The following is a 12,257-nucleotide window of genomic DNA, read 5'->3' on the forward strand; positions in this document are numbered from 1 at the left end:
CCAAGCAAAACTGTGAAGTATAACATAATATTGGTAAAGTTGGGGCCTCCCAGAACCAGAATTCGCAGAGTGAAAGGTTTATCAGAATGATATCAGCCCCCTAAATAATGAATCCGGAGCCATCAGGAGCTTAAGACCTACTAATTCCATCTTGGCCCCTTGAAAATTCAGAAGGTTTCTTTCAATGTCTGTCATCCCACATTAGGAAGCGGGAGTAGAGATTTCTTCACATCCCTTTCTCACAAAAGCAATGTTTGCCTCCTCTGGTTGCAGCCAAAGAGAACAGATATCCACACAAAATTTTGCTTATGTACCTGCCTGCCTTATTCAAATTAAGTTACTTCCTTTTCCCAGAAGTCAATCTCTTTTATTTTTAAAGCATTCAATTGTGCTTTGTTTAAAAAAAATCCCTGTAATAATGATGAATTATTGCCTGTACATTTCATTATATTTTTAATCACTAAACAATTTTTGAACCTCTACAACTTAAAACTGAATATAAGACCATAAGAACTAGGAGCAGGAGTAGGCCATCCGGCCTTTCGAGCCTGTTCTGCCACTCAATAAGATCATGGCTCATCTTTTCATAGTCTCGGATCCTCCTACCCACGCACTCACCATATTCCTTCATTCCTTAATTGTTCAAAAAACAATTATCTGAGCTTTGAAAACGTTTACTGAAGTAGTTTCAACTACTTCACTGGGCAAGGAACTCCATAGATTTACAACCCTTTGGGTAAAGAAGTTTTTTCTCAATTCAGTCCTAAATCTGCCCCCTCTAATCTTGAGGCTATGCCATCTTGTCCTAGTTTCACCTGTGCGAGAAAAAATCCTCTCTACTACTACCTTATCTGTTCCCTTCATAATTTTATATGTTTCTATAAGATCCCTCCTCAATCTTCTGAGTTCCAATGAATATAATTCCAGTCTACTCAGTCTTTCCTCATACACCAACCCTCTCAACTCTGGAATCAGCCTAGTGAACCTTTGCTGCATCTCTCCAGTACCAGTACATCCTTTCTCAAGTAAGGAGACCAAAACTGCATACAGTACTCCAGGTGTGGCCTCCCCAGCATCCTTTACAGCTGCAAAATAACCTTCCTGTTTTAAAACTCAATCCCTTTTGCAATGAAGGACAAAATTCAATTTGCCATTCTAATTGCTTGGTGTACCTGCAGATCAACCTTCTGCAATTCATACACAAGGACACCCAGGTCCCTCTGCATAGCAGCATGTTGCAGCTTGTTACCATTCAAGTAATAATCCTTTTTATTGGTACTCCCACCAAAATGGATGACTTCACATTTATTAACATTGTATTCCATCTGTCAGACCTTTGCCCACTCACTTAAAGTGTCTACGTTCCTCTGCAAAGTTTCACAGTCTTCTGCATACTTTGCTCTGCCATTCATTTTAGTGTCATCTGCAAACTTTGACACACTGCACATGGTCCCCAACTCAAAATCATCTTTATAAATTGTGGTCCCAACACCGATCCCTGAGGCACACCACTAGTCACTGATTGCCAGCCAGAATAGCACTTATTTATCCCCAATCTTTGCTTCCTGTTAGTCAACCAATCCTCTATTATGCTAATATTTTACTAGTAACGCTATGCATCTTTATCTGATACAGTAGCCTCTTGTCGAAGGCCTTTTGGAAATCTAGGTACACCACATCCACTGGGTTCCCATGTCCACCCTGCTCGTAATGTCTTCATAGAATTCCAAAAGATTTGTTAAGCATGACCTACCCTTCATGACCCCATGCTGCATCTGCCCAGTGGGACAATTTTTATGGAGATGCCTTGCTATTTCTTCCTTGATCATAGACTTAAGCATCTTCCCCACTACAGAGGTTAAGCTAACCAGTCTGTAATTCCCCAACTTTTGTCTACCTCCCTTTTTAAACAGTAGCGTTACTTTGCTGTTTTCCAGTCTGCTGGGATGGCCCCAGAGATCAGCGAGTTTTGGAAAATTACCAGCAGTGCTCTTGCTATTTCTCCTGTCATCTCTTTCAGTACCCTGGGATACATTCCATCAGGGCCAGGAGACTTGTCTACCCTTAGCTCCATTAGCTTGTCCAACACTACCTTTTCTGTAATAATGGTCGTTTCCAGATCCTCATCTACCTTCATCTTTATCAATTACAGCATGCTATTAGTCACCTCCACTGTGAAGACCAATACAAAATGCCTGTTCAGTGCCTCGGCCGTTTCATCATATCCCATAACTAACTGCCACTTCTCATTCTCTAAAGGACCAACATTTACTTCAGTCGCACTTTTTTTGTTTTACATGTTTATAGAAATGTTTGTTCTCAGTCTTTATATTCCATGTTAGTTTTTTCTCATGTTCTATCTTACTTTTCTTTATAGCTCTTTTTGTGGTTTTCTGTTGACCTTTAAAGTTTTCCCAATCTTCTAGTTTCATGCTGTTTTTCGCCACTTTGTATGTCTTCTCTTTCAATTTAATAGCTTCCCTTATTTCCTCAGACACCTACGGCAGATTATCCCTTTTCTCACAGTCCTTCCTTTTCACTGGAATATACTTCTGCTCAGCACTTTGAAAAATTGCATTGGAAGTCCTCCACTGCTTGTCAACTGTCCCACATAAATAACCAAGTCTTCCATCATCTTATTGTAGTCTCCCTCGTTTAAGCACAGAACCCTGGTATTGGATTTTTTCTTCACACTCCCTATCTGTATTCTAAATTCAACCATACTGTGATTGCTCCTTCCAAGAGGATCTCTAACTATGAGGTCATTAATTATTGCTGTCTCATTACACAGGACCTGACCTAGGATAGCTTGCTCCCTTGTCAGCTCCATTATGTACTGTTCAAGAAAACTATCAACAAACTCCTCCTCAAGGCTACCCTGACTGAGCTGTTTCAACCAATTGACATGTTGATTAAAATCTCCCATGATAATTGTCATACCATTTTTACAGGCATTAGTTATTTATTTGTTTATTGCCCGACCCAAAGTGATGTTATTATTTGGTGGCCGATAGACTATGGGGTAAAAACAATGACTGCAAATTCCTGATGAAGGGCTTTTGCCCGAAATATCGATTTCGAAGCTCCTTGGATGCGGCCTGAACTGCTGTGCTCTTCCAGCACCACTAATCCAGGCCGATAGACTATGCCTATCAGTGACTTTTTCTTCTTAGAATGTATCATTTCTACTCAAATGGATTCAATCTTATTCTCCAAAGAACCTATATCATCTCTCAGCACCATCCTGATGTTGTTCTTGAATATCAGAGCTACAGCACCTCCCTTACCTTCCTGTCTGTCCTTCCAAATAAACTAATACCCCTGGATATTTAATTCCCAATCATGACCATCCTGCAACCATATCTCCGTAATGGCTACTAAATCATTATCATTCACAATGATTCGTGCCATTAATTCATCAACCTTGTTATGAATGTTATGAGCATTCAGGTAAAATGCTCTTTTGCTAGCTTTCTTGCTCTCATGATTTCCAACATCTCTAATAATATCTCCTGAGTTATCCTTCCTTTTTACTTCTTTCATAGTCTGCCTTGAACTTAAACCCACCTGCAATTATGCTAACCTGTTGCTTTTTACTTACCATCATACTCCTGTCATTTTCCCTTTCCCTTTCCCCGACTCACTAATTTAAAGTCCTAGTGACCACCCTATTTATCCTTTTCGTGAGAACACTGGTTCCAGATTGGTTCAGGTGGAGACCGTCCCATTGGTCAAAAACTGATGCCAATGCCCCATGAAATGGAACCCCTCTTTCCCACTCCACTCTCTTAGCCACGTGTTTGCTTCCCTAATATTCTTATCCCTAAACCAGTTTGCACGTGGCTCAGGCAGTAATCCGGAGATTATGACCCGAGAGGACCTGTTCCTTAATTTCGTTCCTAGTGTTTTTGCGCCAACGTGGAACACAACAACTGGATACTCCCCCTTCTGCTCCAATATCCTTTCAAGCTGATCAGAAATGTCCTGCACCCTGACACTGGATAGGCAACATACCATGCAGGACTCCCGATACAGCTTGCAAAGGATACTGTCTATCCCTCTAATTCTACAGTCCCCTGTAACTACCACTTGTCCTTTTGCTCCCCCCTCTTGAATGGCTTTCTGCAACATGGTGCCATGGTCAGCTGGCTCATCCTCCCCACAGCCCTTTTGCTCATCCACACAGGGAGCAAGAATCTCATACCTGTTTGATAAGGTCAAGGGTTGAGGCTCCTCCACTCATAAACTCAGGATCCCCCTACCTGCCTCACTTGCAATCACACCCTGTTGTCCCTGATCACTAACTGAATTTCAATGACTTAATCCACTGGATGGGACTGCCTCCTGAAAGAAAGTGTCCAGGTAACTCTTCCCCCCTCCCGGATGTGCCGCAGTGTTTGAAGCTCAGATTCCAGATCGTCAATTCTGATCCGGAGTTCTTCCAGCAACCAACACTTGCTGCAGATGTGGTCACTGCCGTTCACAATGGGATCAGCCAGCTCCCACATCATACAGCTACACCATATCACCTGCCCAGCTATCTCTACTTTGTTAATTACTTTATTACTTAATATAAATTTGAGTAAAATAATTTCTAATACTTCTCTGCTATGCTCTTTTGCAAATAACCAAATAATAGATAATTAAAAAAAAGAAAAAATGTAAATTTTAACCAGTCACACAATAAAAAAGAAATATAAAAGCCTTACCTTATCAACACACCACACCACACAGAGTCTTTTTTTGTTTGGTTTGATGAGGAGGGCGGGTGGGAGTCGTGTGGTGTCTCGGGCTCAGCCGCGGCCCAAATATATCAATTCACTCACCTTCCCAAACCACAATTCAACCACAATGAAGGCCACTGCTCCCACAAGGTCAGTTTTTAAATGGAGAATTTATTTTCCCATCAGCCCCCTGGTTTCTGCTTTCACCGTTCCTGCTGCAGAAATTTATGTATATGTCTTTTAAGACAGGATGGAGAGTTTTGTTTCATTTTGCTTTGTTTAAATTGCTCAGCTCCAATTCATAAAAGCATTTTTGCACTCTACACTATGAGTTTATAAAAAAACTGTCACAGTCATCTCTTCCACCATTGTATTCCAGAATTATCAGTTGGTCAGATTGCTCCATCAAATGTAATGATATCAAAGTCCATGGCCGAAGTCATTTCACCCTCCAGGCTGCAGCAGGAGGCTTGGTGTCATTCAGTCATGAGGCCAGATAAAGGGAAAAGGATGGGTGCTCAGAAACTTGAGGGGAGCTTGGGGCTGAAGGTGTTGTGGGGTAGAGGGGGAGACAATACCATGGAAGCAGCACAGAACTCCTACTTTTCAATGAAATTCGTCATAGCTGTCAGACAAGTTTAATTGAAACTGTGTCTGTGCCAGTATTTTTTTTTAAAAGACAGTTTGGGATTATGCAACTTGCTTACTTCTAAAAAAAATATGACTGGGGGCCATCAACTGTCAAAACTAGTATTAAAGCATGTACAATAGAGAGTTGAAAGTGTTGAAATGAAAAAAAATGTTTATGAAAGCTGTTTTTCGATTCGTTTCACATCTGTGCAGGACAGTTATAACGTAGTTGTGTGTAATCAATGAGTGAAATGTATAGGTTTGTGAAACTATGGATTTAATCGCGCTCTCAGAGCGTAAAATGATAGGGACTTCAAGCAGGTAGATACAGCCAGCAAAATCTAGAAAAGAACTAGAATAACATAAACACATGGAGTTGGATAACTTGGAAAAAATCTGTGTTGTGTTTGCGTTAATCATCTCCAGAAGAAATCTAAACTGATACTTGAAACATAAGACTTCTTGGAGAAAGCAGCAAAGGCCTGAGGCATTGGTGATCTCAAGGAGCTCTCTATGGGTCAGAGCCACTTTTCTGGCAGAGTGCAAGCCTAGTTCACAGCATTGCCTCTCAGACAACTGTAAGACACTGCAGGAGTTGTGCCGTGTATGCTTCCAGTACTTAATTTTTTTTTATTTAATACATTGTTATTTGTTAAAGGATGAAATATTTGAAATTAAATGTTTACTTCATTTTCTGAGCATCCATTTACTAAATGATGATACTGTTTTCTTGTAGGTTTATATATTTTTATTTGAATTCTGTATTATGTTAGCCATACCTAGCATTTGAAATGAGTTTTGCCTTATTTTATTGAAAAATCATTTTTTAAAGGTTTGCTCACAATTGAAATGTGTCAGCAACAGTTACACACTCTGTGCATCCATGCTGGAGAGAAATCTTATTTCATAGCTTTGCATGTTATTTATATGACATTAACACTTCCACAGTATGGTTTGGGTAAACCGATAAAGTAGTGGCCAAATTGTAAATGGTAAATTTAAATTTTTTTAAGTAAAATTTTGATTTCTGCATACTATCAATGTTATTTTGCATGAAAATGTTTCTGGATAACGTAGCAACAATTGTAATTCTTCCTGAAATGCTTGCCAGAAGATCAGCACTACTATTCTTTCTCCTTTTATGTAATATTACAAGCAAATGTTTTATTGTCACAGCAGCGCGTGATTCAAAAATATCATGCTTATGCCTTCTTATAATTTATCAGTTTGTAACATTGAGTAAACTAATGTAGTTGTCCACTGCATATTATTAAACATTTTTGTATATCAGATAGTGACAGAGTTGAGAGACATGGAGCCATTTAGTAACAGAGAGCCTGGAGCAATATAATCAGAGTAACAAAACAAAATAGAATGTATTATTTATGGAACAATGTAGTGTGGTAATCATTGATGGACAACATTATTTAAAAGATTCTTGGAATAGAAGTTCACTTTATATGCAATATTTTCTGAAAGGTAATGAAAAGTTGTTGTAATCAAAAATGTGCCTAACCTATTCGTCTGTAAAATATGCTTGATTCTCTTTTAATTTTGATGTATTGTTTCACATTTGATCACATAATTTGGAAATATAGAATTTGAAGCAGTTGAATGCTACAAGTATACCTGTCCTGATTCTTTTAACTTGGGGCACATACATGGGGACCATTACGTTCACATCAAGTCTGCCCATGAGACCGAGAGACATTTGAACTCCTGCAGTCCCTTACTGTGTTCAAATTATGATTCCATCAGAAATTGATGGGCATCGCTATATGGATGGTGTGTGTGAGCAGAATGTTGGAAGTTTGGAGACCACTGTAAGGAGCCCACGGAAACAGTTGTTTGAGGAAAGAGAGAGACACATAATTTTTCAAAAAAGCCAAAAGAAGCACGCCAACTCTTCTTGGCTTACAAAGAAACTTGTTGAAAAAGCAAAAAAAAATCTTCCTTCCTGGAGCTCCTCTGTTACTGACCTTTTTTTTTGCTGCCTTTCTCTGGTGGCACTGACACTGGCTGAAACTCATCCGACTATAAATTAAAATCAGATTTGTGCCAGCAAATCCCTTTTCATATTTATGAGACAATGAACACCACCAGTACATCCCAAAGTGCAGGATTTAACTCGATGGCAGGTAAACTGTAGTATGAATAAACCAATAATTGCTTATTTTAACTTCCTGCACATTCTGTTCTCATTGGGTGCAAAGGATTAACTTGGAGCTTTTAGGCTGCAGCTTTCAATCAAGTTGGACTCCAGGACAAAGAGCTCTCTCTGTAAAGAGACGAATTTCACTGTTCATGCACGTAGAATTTTGATAGTTTTATAAAATGCATTTTAATCAGAACATTTTAATGCCAGTCTCCAGGTATTTTAATTGATTATTAAGCAGAATGTTGAAGATCACATTTCAGATTAAGTCATTTTGGGATATTTAGTGTTGATCCAACTTTGGAGCAAAGGTTTGGTATCTTTAATTGCATCAATTAATATTTAAAATACATACTCAGGTCCTCCACCCCACCCCCAAAACCATCATACTCCTTGCCTCCTTAACTCTGCCATTTGAGAAACTTCCAACAATCACAGAATGCCCACCCATGAATAAGGAGTTCCCTGTCTCAGGCATATTTCATCCTAGAAACTCACTACCATTCTGATTTTAGAGTGATCCTGGAAGCCCAAGTCCTGGTGGGGGTAATTTGGTGTAAGCACATCATCCAATATGGTGTGATGTGCAAATAATTTATTTTATTCAACTTGTCATTCAAGTTCATTGTCACTATGTAAACCTGAATATATACTTCTATAAGCTGTAAACATTAAAGTAGACATGAAACAGCAACAAAAACTATTATTGGTTTACATTTTAGAGGAGGTAAAAGTAACATGCAGTTTGAAGAGTTTTAGTAGTGGTGGTATCTTTCAGATCAGTTTCACATTGTGAAAAGTTGTCCGTTTTAATTAATTACCTCGGGTGAAGACCATCTTAATTGTGTTTATTGGATGGATTTGTTATTTATAGATTTGTTAAAATTCTGAAAAGCAATAACTGTCAAATCGGAAAATTCAAAGCAAAATCAAATACTACCAACAGGAATTTTGTTCACGTGTATATCTGGAATCAAAAACAGTTAGTATTACTTTAGAATTCAAAACATAAATACCTGCCAGTGTCCACTTTTGCCCTACAGCTTTTTATTGTTGCATTTTGAGATTTTGGTCTCCTCTGAAGACTGTTAATTTTAGCAAGCTTTCTGTTGCACTTGCCAGTGAGGTGCCAGAATGTTTAGACTCTTTTCTAAGCTTTGTTAAAAATAAACATGGAAATCTGCCTGCAGGTGTTTTGATGGCCTCAGATCAGAGTGAGATTTCCTGTTTTACTTAGGCAAATATGCCAAACATCAGAATTGATAAAAATAGCTAAAATAAGAGGCCAGCAAAATCCATAGATTACCAAAGCATGGGCATACTGACTTAAATTTGTTGTAAATAAATTGAATTTATTTTAAATCAATACCTCTATTATTTCTTGTACAAATTAGAAAAGTCTTAACTGCAAACCAACAATCCAGATCCATCTTCTTGCATCCCCTCCAGTGTTAAGTGTTGCACTGTGAAAATTGGAATGAAATGTTTTCATAACTTTTTAAACAAAGTTTATGCAGTAATTGGCAGAAATCATTTGATATTTTTGTCTTAACAGTGGAACTTCTTTTATTATACCAGCGATGTGAAATATTCTTTAACAATCTAAGTTTAACAAAGTATTTTTAACAAACTAGAACCAAAGATGTTTCCACAAGATGCTCATGCTATATGATTTAATTACTCAAATAATAAAGTCTATTATTCCTACTAATGCCAGGTTAAAAGCAAAAAACATTTTGGAACAATAAAAATGCTAAGGTCAAATTATTTTTCTTAAAACATTGCTTACGTTAAAGTGTACCATATGAATCTTTGAGCTCTATTTAATAGGTAATAGCCCAGTATTGTTAAAGTACTTTTAATGTATAATTTTCTTTGGATTGAAGCATCAATTTTAAACGGCCTTTTGTTGAAGCCCATTTTCAGCCAATAACCATTTCCATAATGTTTATTCAAACTTCTTTGAATATTTATTGATCCATAAAGAGCTTAGATTTTAAAACCGTATCCACTAAAATACGAAATTGTGCTTGTCTATTTGAAAAAGCCTTGGACAAAATTTAACCTGCAGATGACCTTGTCTTGTTTATTCAGTAGGGAATTTCTAAGCAATGCATAGAGTGTCTATTATTCTCCTTTTTTGAGAAAATTAATGGCAGATGGTCCTGATCTCAATGACTGTCACTGACATTGCTCTGAATGACTTCATTCTCTAATATCATGACATTGTTTCTGCTGCGGAGATAATGAACTCGGATTGTGCAAGATGTCTGAGATCTGCAAGATAAGCCGTCATGCACAAATTTTCCTGATGTAGGAATATGTTTCTAAGTCTATTTTGAAATTTACTAATCCAGTAGGCTGCTGAGAGAGCCTTATTGCAAATCAAACAACAGCGATTTATTTTCTGATCCAAACTACACCAAGAAAATAAAAACAAAGCTTTGCAACAAGACTTCAATTCAGGCAACTGATTGTCCAGTGAACTTCCAGTTTCGCATCTAGTTTTCTGCCACCAAAATTTAATAGGAATCCACTTGGTTTCAAGGAAAGAAACATGAAATATTAATAACTTCATAATTCTTATTATACAGTTAAAGATTAAACTTTTATTCAGATTCACTGTGAGCATTCATGTCAAAGGTCTAGATAGTTGATTGAGTGTGTTCAACATACATGAATTCAGCTTTCATAAGAAAGATCACTAAGGTGCTTGGAAAAATGGAGAAGGGCAGTCACTGCAGGTACGCAGTGCCAGATGCTAAAAGTCAGTCAACATTGAGAAGGAAAGGATACAGAGGATGTTTATTTTTGCCAATATAAGTTTAAATAAAAACAGCTTTGCAAAGGAAAAATCTGATCAGAATAAGATAATCTTTGATCATATATGGATATATGCCTTTACTCCATTCATTGATGTTATACTTCTTGAAGTATATTTATTGAAATCCTTGAAAATCATCATAGGTTTGTGTCTTGACATCCAGCATATTAAATGTTTCCTCATCAGATATCTAGCAAAGATTTATTTTTGGTGTACTGTGTTGTTCTACAGGGTATTATTTCATCTGTACATAGAGTAAGAATCAATTGTCCTGGCATAAAAACTTTGGAATTAAGTTAATTAGCTTTGGCATTTTGCGCATGTGAAATTTCAACTTTTAAACATGAACTATAGTCAATACATGATTCATGTAAAAGTGACAACAGGAGTCATTTTTAAAACTTAACTATGTCTCTTAATGACAATAATGGAGACTTGAATGATAATTGAGATCCTAAGGTGAAATAATTGATTGTTTTCTTCTAGTAGTTTACTGTGCTGTCAACTAATGCACTTTTATCACAGTTACTCTTCAGAACTAATTAATGAATGTTTTAATAAGATTAGATTCCCTGCAGTATGGAAACAGGCCCTTTGGCCCAACAAGACCACACTGACCCTCCGAAGAGTAACCCCACCCTATATTTGCCCCTGACAAATGCAACTAACACCATGGGCAATTTAGTATGGCCAATTCACCTAACTTGCACATCTTTGGATTGTGGGAAAAAACCAGATCACCCGGAGGAAACCCACGCAGACACTGGGAGAATGTGCAAACTCCACACAGTTGCCAGAGGTGGGAATTGAACCCAGGTCCTGGCGTTGTGAGGCAGCAGTGCTAACCACTGAGCCACATGTTGCCCCTAAAATAAAAGATTTTGTTGTCCAATGATCCAACTTTGAGCTACAGCTTAAAAGACAATGATTGCCTACTAGTACATTGACAAAGTTGGCAAAAATGAGGACTGCAGATGCTGGAGATCAGAGTTTGTCTGCTTAAGACCATAGGACCATAGATGTAGGAGCAGAAGTAAACCATTGAGCCCATTAAGAATTCTGTGCCATTCAATGATGTCATGTTGATCTGATAATCCACAAATCCACTTTCTTGTCTTTTCCCCATTACCCTTGGTTCCCTTATCGATTAAAAATTTTTCTCTTTCAGCACTGAATAAACTAAACAACCAGTGTCTATGGCACTCTGCAATAAAGAATTCCACTGATTCTAGCCTCCGGGTGAAGAAACTCCTCCTCATCTCAGTCTTATATATGTGACCCTTCATTCTCAGATTATGCCCTCTGGTCCCAACAAACATCGGCGAGCAGGCCCAGTGCAGGCCTCAAGTGAGTCCAGCGCTTCTGCATTGATAAGGCAGTCTTAGCACTGACTCATGCTTGCTGCAGCAGAGCTGAGTTAGGTTCCTGGCAGCGTCTGCATCCAGCGCAGGTTCATGGAGCCAGAGGCAGGTTTGGGCCCAGTACGAGACCTGGCAGCATTGCAGCAACGAGGTAGGCCCAAAGCAAACTCATAGCAGCAGAGTTGAGTTTGAGCTGGAGCGGTACTTGGCAGCATCAGTGTTGACTACACCGGCGAGACGCAGCGAGGATGCCTAGTGGCAGGGACAAGATAGTGCCAAAGAGTGGCAACTCTTGTTCCAGTGGCAGTGGTGCAGCCAAGGGGACCCATCTCTGGGACACCCGCACCAATCAACCAAACCACCCCGTGGCCCAACATTTCAACTTCCCCTCCCACTCTGCCGAGGACATGGAGGTCCTGGACCTCCTTCACCGCCGCTCCCTCACCACCAGACACCCGGAGGAAGAACGCCTCATCTTCCACCTCGGAACACTTCAACCCCAGGGCATCAATGTGGACTTCAACAGTTTCCTCATTTCCCCTTCCCCCACCTCACCCTAATTC

At 38.8% G+C, this 12,257-nt stretch overlaps 1 protein-coding gene across 1 annotated transcript in view; it reads left to right on the forward strand.

Moving 5' to 3' along the window:
* The window catches only part of lrriq1 (leucine-rich repeats and IQ motif containing 1), a 183,768-nt gene that overhangs the window by 141,926 nt on the left and 29,585 nt on the right, over nt 1–12,257 (forward strand). The window lies entirely within an intron of this gene.

The sequence above is a fragment of the Chiloscyllium punctatum genome, chromosome 32, assembly GCF_047496795.1.
Source record: "Chiloscyllium punctatum isolate Juve2018m chromosome 32, sChiPun1.3, whole genome shotgun sequence".
NCBI lineage: Eukaryota > Metazoa > Chordata > Chondrichthyes > Orectolobiformes > Hemiscylliidae > Chiloscyllium > Chiloscyllium punctatum.